Source organism: Panthera leo, chromosome B4, assembly GCF_018350215.1.
Source record: "Panthera leo isolate Ple1 chromosome B4, P.leo_Ple1_pat1.1, whole genome shotgun sequence".
NCBI classification, from domain to species: Eukaryota; Metazoa; Chordata; class Mammalia; order Carnivora; family Felidae; genus Panthera; species Panthera leo.
Window position 1 is genome coordinate 45882196 of NC_056685.1, and position 14812 is coordinate 45897007.

Genomic DNA, 14812 nt, shown 5'->3' on the forward strand with positions numbered 1-14812 from the left:
TGAGCTAAATTCCGATGCTTAACCAACTGAGCCACCCAGGTGCCCCGCCAAACAGCTATTCTTAACCTAGATCTCACTGGTCTCAGAAGTCTGTGCTTGGGGTACCTGGGTGGCTTAGTCGGTTGAGACTTTAGATTTTGGCTCAGGTCATGATCCCAGGCCTTGGGTTCAAGCCCTGCATCAGGCTCTGTACTGAGTATGGAGCTTAAGAATCTCCCCCCCTCCCCCACCCTGCCCTGTCCCCCTTTTCCTCTCTCTCTCTCCTCCCACCCTGCTCCTCTCCCCCCGCTTGTGTACTCTCTCTCTAAAATAAAGAAAATTTAAAAATCTGTGCTCATAACCCCTGTGCTATCTGGCAGAGTAATGAACTCTCCATTACTATATATGTTTAAGCGTAAGGATCCCTTTTATAACTTAGAATCAATTCTTGCAATTCATAAGAGTATGGAGGAGCAGTGTGGCATTATGGGAAAAGAGCACAGACTTGGAGTTAGTTCAGGGATGGAAAATGTCACACATTGGCCCTGTGATCTTGGGCGAGTTGCTTCACCCCTCTGAGCCCTGATTTCTTAATCTGTAAAATAAGGATACTAATACCTACCTCAGGGAGTTAATGGGGGAGGATTAGTTTATGTGGGCAGCATGGCTTATGTGTAGCATATATTTTGTACGTATTGAGGGCTCAACAGATAATTGCGGTAATTGTGCAAAGATTCTTTCTAATTTTAACAATTATGGTCAGTGGACTTTGACCACCATCATTTTAACTTTGTACGTTTCTGTATTTTTTAACATTGTCTCTAACTCAGTACTTGCTAATATCTCAATTAGAACAGAGGCTTTGGTTGTTAGACTTTATTTTGTTTACTATTTCGTATAGATCATGTGCATATGTTTACTTTCTATGATTTTTTTCCTGTTGTTTCCTTTTCTGATGGAAAGTAGCAGTCACCTCCTAATTTGCTCCTGTCACCTTGGAAACAAAATAAAAGTCAGTAAGCCTTTGGGGGTTTCTTGTTACTAAAATACATAGGCATTAGTGCATGAAATTTATAATAACTATTTGGGGGACCTGTGAGCCAATTTGTGTGGTTTTCCCCATTTCTTGACTGTCCAGGGAGTTGAAATTATGAAAAAGTAAGATGCAGTTGGATGTGGCACTAGTTTTGCCCTTGAGGAGTTTTACAAGCTAGTAGGAAAAAAAAAATCACAATGAACTCAAAGCCTAGAATTTTAGAAGCATAGTGCATAATACCTATCATTTGTTGAATGCCTGCTTTACCATGTGCCAAGGGCTACACTAGTTGCTGTCTGTGCAGTTTCTTTTTTAATCTTCAGAAGAATCCTATGAAGGAGGTATTCAATCATCCTTATTTTGTAGGTAAGAATGCTTAGGTATGACAGTGTTGTGGTGTAGACAACCTGTTCAATTTCCGCGGAGATTTACACTCAGGTCTGTCATATTCCAAATACCCGGTTCTTTGCATCACACTGGAAGAGGTGAGCCATAGTCCTAGAAAACAACCATGCAGAGGAATTATTAATTGAGCTGATCCTAAAGGAACAGGCGGGAGTTGGGTGGGATGTGCTGATTTGCGTCAGGAGGAGTGGAAGAACAGAGTCCCTAGGTGGGAGGAAAGGAGGAGCAGAGTGAGCCTGAGTATGCCACTGTTGGGGAGGTGGGGTGGAGACTGTGAGATAGCTGCTGGACCAAAGAGAGGAGGTGCATCTTGAGGAGGAGGAAGAAGGAAGGTTAGAAAGCTAAACTGTGGCCAGTTCATAGATGCTTTTAAAAGCCAGGGAAAGGAATTTGGAGGTGATGTTCTAAGAAGCAATTATAGTTTTGTGTGTGTTGTAATAGAGCACAAGGTATTGGCAAGTTGAAAGCTGTGCTTTTTTTTTTAAAGTTTATTTATTTTGAGAGAGAGCACGTACACATGTGTGCACAAGCAGGGGAAGGGCAGAGAGGGAGAGAGAGAGAATCCTAAGCAGGCTCTGTACCATCAGCATGGAACCCATTGGTGGTGTTTGATGCGGGCTCGACACTGGGCCTGAGCTCACAAGCTGTGAGATCATGACCCAAGCCATAATCAAGAGCCAGATGCTTAACCCAGCTGAACCACCCAGGCGCCCCCAAAGCTGTGCTTTTTTGATGATTGGTATGACAGTAGCCAGAGATGGGCATACAGTTAGGAGACCATTGTAATTTTCTAGTGATGGGCTGATGAAAGTCTGGATTGGTGGGGGCACAGTCGAAGGAAGGGCAAATCTGACACATTTTCAAGGAAGAAATAACAGAACTTGACAGAGTGGATACAGGAAGTACAGGGAGTGGAAAGGAGCTATAGGGTTGTTTGCTGGGAGGAGCAGAATAATGGCAGAACTGGGAAGGGAGTGTTAACCTTAAAAATATAATTGGCAGTTATTTTACCAGCAAAAATGGTTTTGTTCAAGAATATTAAAGAATTGCAATGTGGGACCAGCAAGCTATGGCAAAACCATAGGCACCCTGAAAAACGAAGGAGAGGAAGGCTCTTTTATAATGGAAAGGGGGGAGTGGGGAGGGCTGCTATAAACAAAAATGTTCATCGGACTGAACTGGGAGTTTGAAGTATAGTAGTTTTTCATAGGCTGTGTTATGACAGTGTCTCACTGTGTGGGCTGTTGCAGGCAAGGAGAAAATCTTTCTCCCTCCTGCTAGGGTAGTGAAGTATAGTTTTCTTCCTGTTGGGGTTGCAAGTTATGTTTCTTTGTGTTGGGGTCTGCACTTAACAATGGTAGGATGTGATAGATACCTCTAATGACCTTTGATTCCATTGTATTTTATTATTTTCTTAGCATTTATTTTTTTAATGTTTATTTTTGAGAGAGAGAGAGAGAGAGAGAGAGAGAGAGAGAGAGAGAGAGGAGGGCATGGAGAGAGGGAGACAGAGAGAATCCCAGGCAGGCTCTCCACTGTCAGCACAGAGCCTGATGTGGGGTTCAAACTCACAAACCATGAGACCATGACCTGAGCTGACATCAAGAGTCGGACACTTAACCGACTGGGCCACGCAGGTACCCTATTTTAAATTACATTTTCCTTTTATTTTCCTTTTATTTTTTACAGGAAATTAATTTTTTAAATTGACCCTGCAAAACCACAGTCAGTAGTAGGAGTCATTCTGGTGCTGCACACTGAACCTTTTCTGGCCTGGCACCATTATAGTGCCCCTCTTGTCACGGAGAACAGTTAAGGTGGTACTGGGGAAGGAGTGGGGTCGGGAGTGTGGGAGGAAGTAGAAGGGGCAGGTGGTTTTCAAAGTTTGCTCTGATTTTCTGACTTGATTTGCTGTGGGTCCATTGAATGCAGTGTTATAGTCATGGCAAAAGCCTCTATGCTCATGTGCTCAAACACAGATGTAATGTTTTATAAAGGGCAAGCTAAATATCTTGGGTGGGAGTTGAGGGGTTTATGAATCTCCATATTATTATTTTACTGAACATGCCAAGGACCAGCTCATCTTTCTGGGTCTGTATCTTTAAACAGAGTGACTGCTAATATGAATGTACGGTACTCATGTTGGAAATTGCTACCCTCATTTAGAAGCCATTAACCTTTATGTTGATAAAATAATGTTCTTAACTGAGCATGTGAAATCTGTGCTGAACAGCTGCAGCCTTTCCGGAACACTAACTTAAAAAGTGCTCGTCATACTTTTTGAAAATCAAAAGCATGTGGGTGGGATGAAGTCACCTGAGCAATTTTCTATAATTACAACTTTCAAGGCCTTTTCCTTTGTCTTTTTCAGGCTGACTTAATACACGCACACACATGCATGCACACACACCCCAGACGTGCAACTTACGATTTTCTTATTTTTCTCTATAGATTTTTTGCACTTGTTTTTTGTTAAATAGTTGCAATTCCCTAGGAAGGTATATGCTTTCTTGTTCCTTTCCTGGTTTGTTTGAAACTTTGTATTTCTGAAGACTTTGAAACCCCCCCTTATAGAGCTACCTAAAGCCTTCTGAGCCATGAGTGACCCCTTTGAAAGTATGCCTGATTGCTTTGGATCTAAACCGACCTCTCTGGGGTAACACTGGGAACCCCCAAATGCCATGGCATCCCAGAAAATGATGTTAACCAGAAAGATGTTAGAATCATCACACAACCTTTTGTATGTGACTGGGTTCCTCAATGCCCTCGTGGTCAGCAAATACTGGAATTAGAATCGTTACTCATGCCTAGGACCAACCCACACTGGGAATTAATTTCTGCATTCTGATAATTAAGGCAGGTTTGCTGCTAATGTTCCCTGAAAGAAGGGAATAGAGAAGAATATCGTTTCTATTTGTGCCTTTTAATTAACAGAGAAATGGAAGGGACAGGGTTTTAAAGAAGATTTCATGAGAGAGGATTAGTACCTGGCATAGTTCAGTAGTTCTGTCATAGTTGGACACATATTGAGAATACCAGCACCAATCTTTCCAATAAGCTAACTGAAAATCTGAATTTTAGCTTCTTTTATGTGTGGAATAAAATTGTTGGCTTTCCAAAATTATTCATCAAGTGGTGCTTTACCAAAGTGATGTTAAACATGAAGTAGTGTAATATATCTGAAATACTATTTTAAGAGTCACTCATTTTTCTTTTCTTTTCTTTCTTTTTTTTTTTTTTTTCCTTCCTAAGTAACAACAGTTCTTCACCTAGAATAGAATTTTGGGCTTGCATTGTCTATAACATTGGTAGTTCCTTCTTGCTACTGATTAGCAGGGATATCTTTTTCAGGGAGGTTAAAATTATTAATTTCTCTGGTTATCTTTTTTCCTTTCTGTCAACAGAGGCAGTACATAGTCTTCCTGAAGGTATTTGAAAAGACCTTTGTATACATGTATAGTGCCTTGGGCCAAAGAAATGAGGCGCTATGTTACTTGTTTCAGAAGATACACTAATGCATCAAAAACAAGTGACCGAAAAAACAAACTACAGTTAGTAACCTTGTTGCTTCAAAATGAGCAAACGTTTTGGGAGAGCAAGTTCTCGCTGGACATCACTAAATAAGAATGAGTTGATGTCACACTTGGCAAGAAGCAACTCTTAAATTTTTTTTTTCCATACAAATAGTACAACATGGCGGGGAGGGGGGACTGCGGGCAAAGGGTAAAGAATTATGGGGGAAAATAAGCTAGAGAAGGAATGTGAGAATGAGTTGCTTGCTACAAAAGAATTACTGTGATATAAAAGCCATGTTTGTTTTGTCAAGAGGAATCTGAGCTGGAACTTGAACTGATGAAGGGGAGAGATGTTTACCGGTCTCCTCCTGCACTCCCTCCGAGGCCGTTGTGCGCTGATCCCTGTGGAGGGTTGTGTAACTGCCTTGACTCATTTTCAGGGAAAAATGGCCCCTGTAGCTGTTTTGGCTCAGCAGAGTGCTGCATCAAGTATAAGTGAAGAAGTCCCCAAACATAGCGATATCGAACTCAAAACATAGTTATTTTAATTAGGATTTCCAAACACTAGGAGGCAACACGGCCCACTGGAGCATGTGCCACCACCAGCTTGTCCCTTCCCAGAATTCTGTGCAGCATTGGGAATTTGGACAACCTGATGGCCGATTTTACATGTTCCTAAAAGCCAGAAAATGTCAAAATTAGCCAAGTATTTATTGAAATTAGCTGGAGTTATCTGGCACAGTGAATGTCTGAGGTCCAGTGTTTCATAACAAGAGTGGGAGAGTGTGGGCTGGGGGCACTACTGGCATTTTGGGTGGACCAGCCTTCATTGTGTGGGACTGCCCTGTGTATGGGAGGATGATTAACATCTCTTTCCACTAAATACCAGTAGTGCCCCCAGTCTCTGTGACGGCCAGAGAGGCCCTCTTCTTCCCAAACCCCTCCTCACCCCAGGGCAGAACTAAATCAGTATGTGCTTTGCAGTTTTATTAAGCGGCATGGTTTTCTTTGTAATTATTTGCTTCCCAGAAAGTTCTTAGAAAGTCTTAAGAAGTTGTGCATTTATAATATAGTACAAGCTTCATTCAGATTAGATTTCATAAAAAATCTGTTGGAAAGATGGATGGCAGGGAAGGACATCACCAGGAGAGAAGAGTGAGATGGAAGTGTCTTCTTTAGCCCATTATCATTCCTCCAGGTCTCCAGTTCTGTGCCTGGTTCCTCTTTTTTTGGGAGGCAGCAAATGTGTAGTCCAGGAGTAGAGACAAGGGCATGAGATAAAGTAGAGGAAGATAACAGGACAGCTGGAGGGGGGTGGGGGGCAAGTATGTGTAAGGAAAATATTTCGATTGGGATAGAAAGGTGGAAGACATGGAGACGATGAAAGGTGATAATGAAATTGGAGCGTTCACACAGCATTGTTAAGCTTACAACGTTGGTATTTCTGGGACAGTTTTGTGTACCACAGATCTAGAACTTGCAGAGGAAAAACCCACCTGGGATCATTAAATCAGTTGAAGACTTTCACATGCATGTTGAGTTATGGTATTTACTGGTTTTTTTTTTTTTCATAGGTTTGAGTTTTTAAGCCTCACCTTGGAGAGACTGTGTGCTTCTAGGGACTTAGCCAGCGATTTAGATCCACTGTCAGCTGTTGCTTTCATTACAGGTTTCCTGAGCTTAGTTCATGGAGTCACTGACTGAAAGAGACATACTTTTCCATTCATCTGGACTTGCTGAAAATAATACAGTGCTTTACTGGAAAAGCTAAGCATAAACGTTGGCCAAATAGTAGCATACAAACTAACCAAATTAAATGGTATTATTTTTTTTTTCTTTTTTTTTTTCAAAAATTTTTTTTCAACGTTTTTAATTTATTTTTGGGACAGAGAGAGACAGAGCATGAACGGGGGAGGGGCAGAGAGAGAGGGAGACACAGAATCGGAAACAGGCTCCAGGCTCCGAGCCATCAGCCCAGAGCCTGACGCGGGGCTCGAACTCACGGACCGCGAGATCATGACCTGGCTGAAGTCGGACGCTTAACCGACTGCGCCACCCAGGCGCCCCTAAATGGTATTAAATAAGAGGTGCAAACAGAGGGAAGTTTTGAGAAGTGTGAACAAAAATCGCACTGATCTTCATTATCAGTCACTCCTTAACTTAAAACTTTGGATTTCTACCAGGGCTCAATTGAGTATAAGAACATTCCTTTTAACACTTCCAGATCTTTTAAATGAGCTTTGAAGACACTGACTTGCGTGCATATCGCTGAGTTTTTAGCCTTCTCACTAGTTGTTAAACATTCTGCTGGTCTTTCTTCTGTGGAGGTCTTCTCTTTGTCCCAGGCTATCTTTCTGAGCAGCCAGTGTGCCATTTGCTCTCTAATTGTCTAGAATTGTCTAGTTTTGCTAACTCTTAGCATGAGTAGAATTACCTTGGCACCACATGGCTGGAGAAGGGTATGTTTTCCTGAATGGCTCTCATGGTAGCTGAGGATGGAACTGTGGTGGTGTCATAAGCCCTTGTGGGAGGCAGAACCATAGCTTCCATCGGGTTTGCAAAGGGGTCTCAGACCTAAAAGATTTTAAGAAGTACGGCTGTGGCTAGAGAACCTTGTCCCCGATAGAGATCGCCAACTGCTACCTATTTTTTTTTTCATTTGGAATATTTCAGCATATAGCAAAAATAACAAACACCTGAATCTTCATTTACCAACTTTGTCAGACTTTAGTATTTTACCATATTTGTTTGATTTTTTTTGCCCCCCCCCCCAAAGAAAAACATTTCAAATAACTTCAAGTGCCCTTCACTACTTTTTGTGACCCTCCCTAACATTTTTTTCTCCTTTCCTCTCTATAGGGAATCAATGATCTGACTGGTGTTCATCATGCCCACACATTTTTTTCATGTCTTTACCTTATACTCCATATTTATAGAACTCTAAACAGTATCTAATATTCTTTTATATGTTTTGACTTCATATAAATCGCATTCTGTTGTATGTATCCTATATATATACTTCTGTAACTTTTTTTTTTTGGCTTATACTTTTGAGATCTATCCATGTTGATACACACCTCATTTTGACTGCTGTATTGTGTTCCACTGAATGTTTCACAATTCACTTATCCATTGTCCTGTTAATGTTTGAGTTGTTTCAGATTTTTTCATTATTGAACAGTTTGTTAGTGGGCATGCTTGTACATGTCTCCTCATGCACATGTATGAAAGTTTTCCCTAGGGTATGTAACTAGGAATAAATTACTGTTTAGTCTGGGACAAATCTTTTCAGCTTTACTAGATACTATGAAATTATTCTTTACGGTGCTTATGCTGATTTATATCCTTACTAGCTATGTTTGAGAGTTCTTGTTGTTCCACATCCTCAATAAAACTGATATTGTCCCAGCTGTTCTTTGTTTACTGATTAATTTAAAGACAGCACTGTGCATAGCAACCATCTCAAACACAGGGTCAGATGCAAACTTATTCTTTTTTTATACCAGGCTTCCTCCTTTAAAGGAATTGTCGCTTTCAGAGTTACGAATCCAAGATAACCAAACAGAGGGGTATTTTGCCCGTGTTTATTTTTTAAAATAGTATTTCTTTTTTTTCACAATCATAAAATGGAAATATTATTTTAGATAAGTTGGAAAACAGATTTACAAAAAAACCTAAAAATTCCACCCCTTAGATATAGCTTTGTTAACATTTTGCTATGTATTTCCTTCTGGCGTAAACATATATGTGATACACATTTACTCTGCATTGAGAATTGTGCTGAATTTGTCATTTTATATCACAGTTTCATTTAAAATTATATTGTAGGATTTCCCATGTCATGGAATATTATTTGAAAACACCATTTAATAGCTGCATAACATTTAATCTCCCCTTAGAGGAAATTTTTATATTAAAATATACTGTAGTAAACAGTCTTGGTATATAAATCTTCTTCTGAGTTTCAGTCTGTTTCAGGGGGGTAGATTTCCTAGAAGTCAGTAAATATTTATGGAATTAGACTGAATAGATTATAAGCAAAGCATCCAGGGAAGAAAAAAAAAAAGTAGCCAAAAGAGAGGAAAACAGGAGATGTTTCCAGGAGTGTTAGATGGGGGGTAGGGGGGAGTCATCAGATCTATTAATTTAACTTCTCTCATAGTTGAATTCAGTGGCAAATCTGTCTCTTTCCTGAATTTGGAGACCCTTCTCTTAATAGGGACCATGTTAGAGGTAAACTCTATCCTACCGTGGACACCAGAGAGTTGGTTGTGCATTATAGTGTTCAAAGATTATAGGATCTTAGAACTGGAAGGAAATCTTTAATGTTTTATCATTCTGGTTGCAGAGCTCCTGAGTTGAGTGTATTTTATAGACTATTTCATCAAAGTAGACTTCTAGCCTTGACTTGCTTTACATCTAACCCCACACAGCTCATTGTCATACAGGGCAATTTGCTCCTTTATTGGACAGCTTTGATTCGTTCAGCATGGTTCTTTTACTTAAATCCAAAGATTTTCTGTAACTTTCATTTGCTGTTTACTTTGTTCTTTTAATGAACGGCTCTCTGAAAATAATTCTGGAAATATTTTACCTTTACATGTTTATCTCTTAGCTTCTACTATAATTAATATGAAAACAAACATATGTTTGACCTACTTTTAGCCTTTGTTTTTTTCCAAGGTACAATTTATCTTTATTGTAAAAATGATATATGTGAACATAGGCAAGATAGAAAAACTTTACACATATTTTTATATGTGGTGGACCCTAAAGTTCTGGAGTGTTTGTAGAATATATTTCATCTTAATATGTGGTGGACAGAAAAGTTCTGGAGTGTTTATAGAATATACTTCTCGTTTTATTACTGTTTATTAGAAGCTGCATATGAGCAGTGATTTTGGTGTATACACAATGCCAGTTCTCTGCTAATAATAACAACCTTTTTCTTCCCATCTGTCTGTCTCGCTTTTTTTTTTTTTTTTTTTTTTTTTGGTGCCCAGAGGTGTTAACATAAATTATCTCCTTTAATCTCTGCCCATCCTCTTAGGGTAGGCATTTTCCTCTTAGCAGATAAGGCTCAGAGAGGTTTCAAGACCTCTCCTGTCACACAGCTGTTAAAGGTGGGGCCAGCATTTCAACTCAGGTCTAATTCCAAAACCTTTTTATTTAGCCAGTTTGCCTGTCTGCCTCTTGAACGTATGTTAATTTCATAATAAAATCAGATGTGTTGGGGTGCCTGGGTGGCTCAGTCGGTTAAGCGTTTGACTTCGACTCAGGTCACGATCTCGCGGTCTGTGAGTTCGAGCCCCATGTCGGGCTCTGGGCTGATGGCTCAGAGCCTGGAGCCTGCTTCCGATTCTGTGTCTCCCTCTCTCTGACCCTCTCCCGTTCATGCTCTGTCTCTCTCTGTCTCAAAAATAAATAAACGTTAAAAATAAAATAAAATAAAATAAAAATAAAATCAGATGTGTTTCCGTTCAAAAGATGTTCGTGTCTTTGGGTCTCTCAGTTAGCGTATCACATCGGTAACGTGTGATACCTCTACTTGCTTCCCTCTCATCATCCCAGTTGCTCTTGCCTTGGTTTGGACACACCAGAGATTTTCTTCCCCTGACTGCCCATCTCTCCCTAGTGCCCTACGGGGCTTCTTCCTGTTTCTGGGGAAACTGAAGCACGGAATGAGAAAAGAGTAACAAATGACCACATAATTTTTTTTTTCCTTAATATTATCAACTGATACGTTCCGTAAAGGAGGATGTTTTCACAGCTGTGTGCTTCAGGGATGGTGGGAAAAGTTTGCATTTTTATTGCTTGAATATCTTCTACAACAAAGGCACATGCTTGATGGACTTGGAATGTGAAAACCTGTTCTCTCAGTCAGCCCTGTGATAGTGATCTTTGTGTTTATGGTCACACTGGGATTCAGATATGTTATCTCCATGAACTTCAGACCAGAGGTCAGAAAACCAAGGAGTGAACTTGCTGAATATATGATTTAATTACCCTAGATCAATCAAGTTTTGACTTAGTGATGACGGGATATACTGTGTGTGTATTTTATGTAGTTGCTAGGGGAAAGGAACAAAGTTTAATACTTGGTTTTGTTGACCTTTGGTATCACTTTTATCTTGTAGTTCCATATAAAACTGCCTTTGCCAAATATTCAAAAGGCTGCAGTCAAGTGATTTATAGATAAAACCTCATTCACTACTTGCATAAGAAGAGCCCATATCTTCAAATATGGGTGACGTAAGTTTACTTTAGAGACAGGAATGAGTTCATTTCTTTGGAGAGATATGAACAGAATGTCTCTTACTCCAGTGAGAAATAAATTTAAATCAGGACTTTGCTCAGAGGAAGTGGAATGGGGTAACCGGGCAGTTGAGCCTTCAGAAGTTAGGGATCTTTAAGCAAGGCCCAAGGGGTACACCAATTGTGTATTGTGGCACTCATCCAGATAGGAGCATTCCTCAGTACTCTGTAGGGAATGGCAAACATCTATGGAGAACTACTTTGTATATGGCTGTAAGGTGCTTATGTGCCTTGGGTCTTTCAGAGACCTGGGAAGAAAGCAGGAACGTTGATAATAATACACAAAAAGGATTCTATGGTAAGTGCCAATAATGAGCCTTCAACCAAGTGTATTCCAGAGATACAGCCCATAAAAAGTATGATTTATTTATAAAAGGGCTATGTTGCTACTGAATACTTTTTGACATTTCGATTCCAAATTATAGTCAAATCTCAAATAAGCAAAACTGCCTTAACCGTAAGTCAAGAAGAAAATGCTATTTTAAATTAATTCCTCAAGTAAGTTGCCAAATAATGGACACTAGAATTTCAGGAATTAGCAACTCTGGCTCTCATGGTTTGGCTACTGTATTATCTCCCTTAAATTACAGCAATATTTCTGTCACCCAAAATCATTCATGTACAATATTTTTTCTTTCTGTGAACTCCAGTACATATTTCCATCATGTGATTTGTTGCCATGATTATTATTACTATTAACTCTACTTGCTTTGTATAGGGGATGATAAAATCCGCCTTTTAAAGTCGTGCTGACAGTTAAATAAGATAAAATACATTACATGGTCAGCACAATGCTTGGCTAAGGGGATGCCATCATTAACGTTAACTATTGTTTTTCTCACTCGTGAAATATAATGCTTTATCTGACACCTGACATAGAGTTACATTTTAGTAAATTGTCACAATATTGGCTTATTGTTTACAAAGAGACTTAACATGTGAAAATATGTCAAGGAAACCTAACTCAAAATTATAGTCAAGAAATCATGAAAGTTGCCCTCTTATGCACATAACACTCGTTAGGACTTGCGTAGTCCAACAGGAAGAAGGAAGATTTCCTCTGGACCGAGCAAGCTGCCTTCGCCTATAGCCCATCAGATGCTACCACCTCCAGCCACCTGCAGCCAATGAGAAGGCACCACCACTTTGAACGCTTATTTTTTTCCCCAGTGAGCTTTTCTTTAAAACAACCCTTCCAACTTCTTTTTCTCCATAGAAAGACGCTCTCCTCCTTTGTTGCCCAGACTTGCCTGTGGTTCGCCAGTTTGCTTGTTCCAAATTGAAGTTCCTCTGCTATTCCCTAATAAACTCGATTTTGCTGGCTGAATCACTTACCTTTTTCTTCTGAGAGGTTGACAAACATACATTATCTCATTTAATTCTCTCTGCTACTTTCAAGGTATACAGTATTACCCTTAGTTCACTGATAGAGAAATTAAGGTTAAGTGTATCGGTCAAATTTCAAAGTGATAGTGAATAGCTTCCAGAATCTCTAGAAGAGCTCTAGAATCAGATTTTGGGTCACCTACCTAAGCATAATGGCCAAAATTGTGCCATAGAACTTAACCATTGAGGTCACTACTGCTGTTATGACCAAACACTTTGGCATGCCCTGTATCATAAACAGTGCTGGCTGGCAGTGTAGACTGAACTTTGCCACTGGTTCTGCTTCTGTTGTTACCTCAGAAACCCTGTTTTTCCAGAAACAGTTGTCACCAGGGAATGTACCTTGTAGAAGGTCCCTATTTTGCAACATTTGCTCCCCATTTAGAGTCAAGGGTGGATGCATCGATTGGTGGAACTTCTGTCATGTGCTTGTATTTGAGCTGCAGGGCAGATGGGGAAAAGGCCCTTGGTTCTTCAGCTTCTCTGTGTAATGGGCAAGGAGGCTCTCATATGTGACACTACGCTTTATTGCAGTTCCTTGGGTCTTACCTCTGTATACAGAAGGAATATTCTATATTTCCTGTTAATTGTATATGAGCAGAATAGAAATTGAGATTGTTTTCCCTATTAGTAGGAAATCAGATTTTTTTCTAAAATCTATCTTGTTCCTAGTAATTATCTGTTATCAATCAGCCATATTGCCTCGACTTTTTAAACTGTTAACAAATGAGAACTTTCTACCTGATCAGGGTGTGTTCTTCAGTATAAACAGTCCCATATTTCCCATAATCCATTAGAGTGCAAGGTATGTAATCCTTCAGGGAAACCATGAGGTAATACCCACAAGCAGGGTGACTCCTTGAAGCAACACAGTCGTGGCCTTAGTATTTCAGACTTTTTTGGTTGCATCCTTTTCTTGGTACTTCATTTGTTTTTATTTAAAGCGAACCTGCGATTGATCTTTCTGAAAACCTAAAAAAAAAAATTTGGGGTCCCCAATGTGATTGCTCTTGACTCTAAAGGTAGCCTCCCCTCAGTCTTGGTGTGCCTTGCAAAGTCTGTATTTTTAAGAAGTTGTGTATATTTCAAACTACTGTAAGTAGCATTACGTGTTAAAATGCAGTTTTTAAGAGAACATGTTCAATTCCTCAAAGCAAACTCTTTTTAGAGGGAAGGATCCTTTGGTGCTCCAACCAACCATCCTCACTTTGTCTGGAAAGCTGCCGTTTTGATATTTCAGCAAGTGGAGAACACCAGGGTGTGGTGAACACTAGCTGCCAAATTGTAGGGAGGACTCAGGTGCTCCATTTTTATAGGCTGGCATTTGTACCTCCAGACACGTGAGACAGAGTGGACTTCCTGTGTTCATTCACTGAGAGATGTTGAAGGTTGTGACTTCTGAACTATGAGTGTGTGTGATAGACTACGTTTATTTTTATACTCAGAGGAAGGGTCTTCTGAATTTAAATATGTTCCTTTCTGCAAAGAATTCTAAATTAGTCTTGGCCCTATAATTTAAAAAAAAAAACCTGGTCTAGCAGTGTAGAACAATATTTTATCTTCCTTCTCATAGAAACATGAAGTTTTCCAAGTTTGGAAGAAACCATGGTTCAACTCATTCAGTTTTCAGAGAAAGAAATAAGATCTACTGTTCTCTCGATTTATCCTTTTATATTTTAGATTTTGTTCTCTACTGACCACCTTTTTCTTTTTTTTCTTGGCTGCTTTATTAGAGGGGTAGTGTGGAATATTTTTGCTTAGCAAAAATTGAAATCTATCCACTTGACTCTTTTTATTGTGGTAAAATATACATAACATAAAATTTATCACTTTCACCCTTTTTGAGAGTATGATTCAGTGGCATCAAGTATATTCATATTGTTGTACAACATCACCACCATCCTTTTCCATCATTCTTAACTGAAACTGTATACCAATTAAACAGTCACTTCCTATTCCCTCCTCCCCTCAGTGCCTGGCAACCATTAATCTACTTTTTTTTTTTCCTCCATCAATTTGACTATTCTGTGTACATCATGTAAGTGGAATCATACCATATTTGCCCTTTTGTGTCTGCCTTATTTCACTTCGTATGATGTTCTCAAAGTTCATCCATGTTGTAGCATAGGTCAGAATTTCCTTCCTTTTTAAGGCTGAATAATATACATAGTAAGTA

The 14812-nt window shown here is 39.6% G+C and overlaps 1 protein-coding gene and 1 long non-coding RNA gene across 5 annotated transcripts in view; one reads left to right on the forward strand and one right to left on the reverse strand.

Annotated features, from left to right (window-relative positions):
• BORCS5 (BLOC-1 related complex subunit 5) overlaps positions 1-14812 on the forward strand; it is a 115518-nt gene that overhangs the window by 38365 nt on the left and 62341 nt on the right. The gene's annotated exons all lie outside the window — the stretch shown is intronic.
• LOC122224261 lies at positions 781-12901 on the reverse strand. 2 transcript variants are annotated; one of them, XR_006204703.1, is made up of 4 exons: positions 12586-12901; positions 6531-6671; positions 1256-1513; positions 781-973 (listed from the first exon to the last, which is right to left on the reverse strand). It is a non-coding gene; the product is annotated as an uncharacterized LOC122224261 (long non-coding RNA). The 2 variants fall into 2 exon arrangements; XR_006204704.1 differs by lacking the exon at positions 6531-6671 and having other exon boundaries at positions 12586-12896.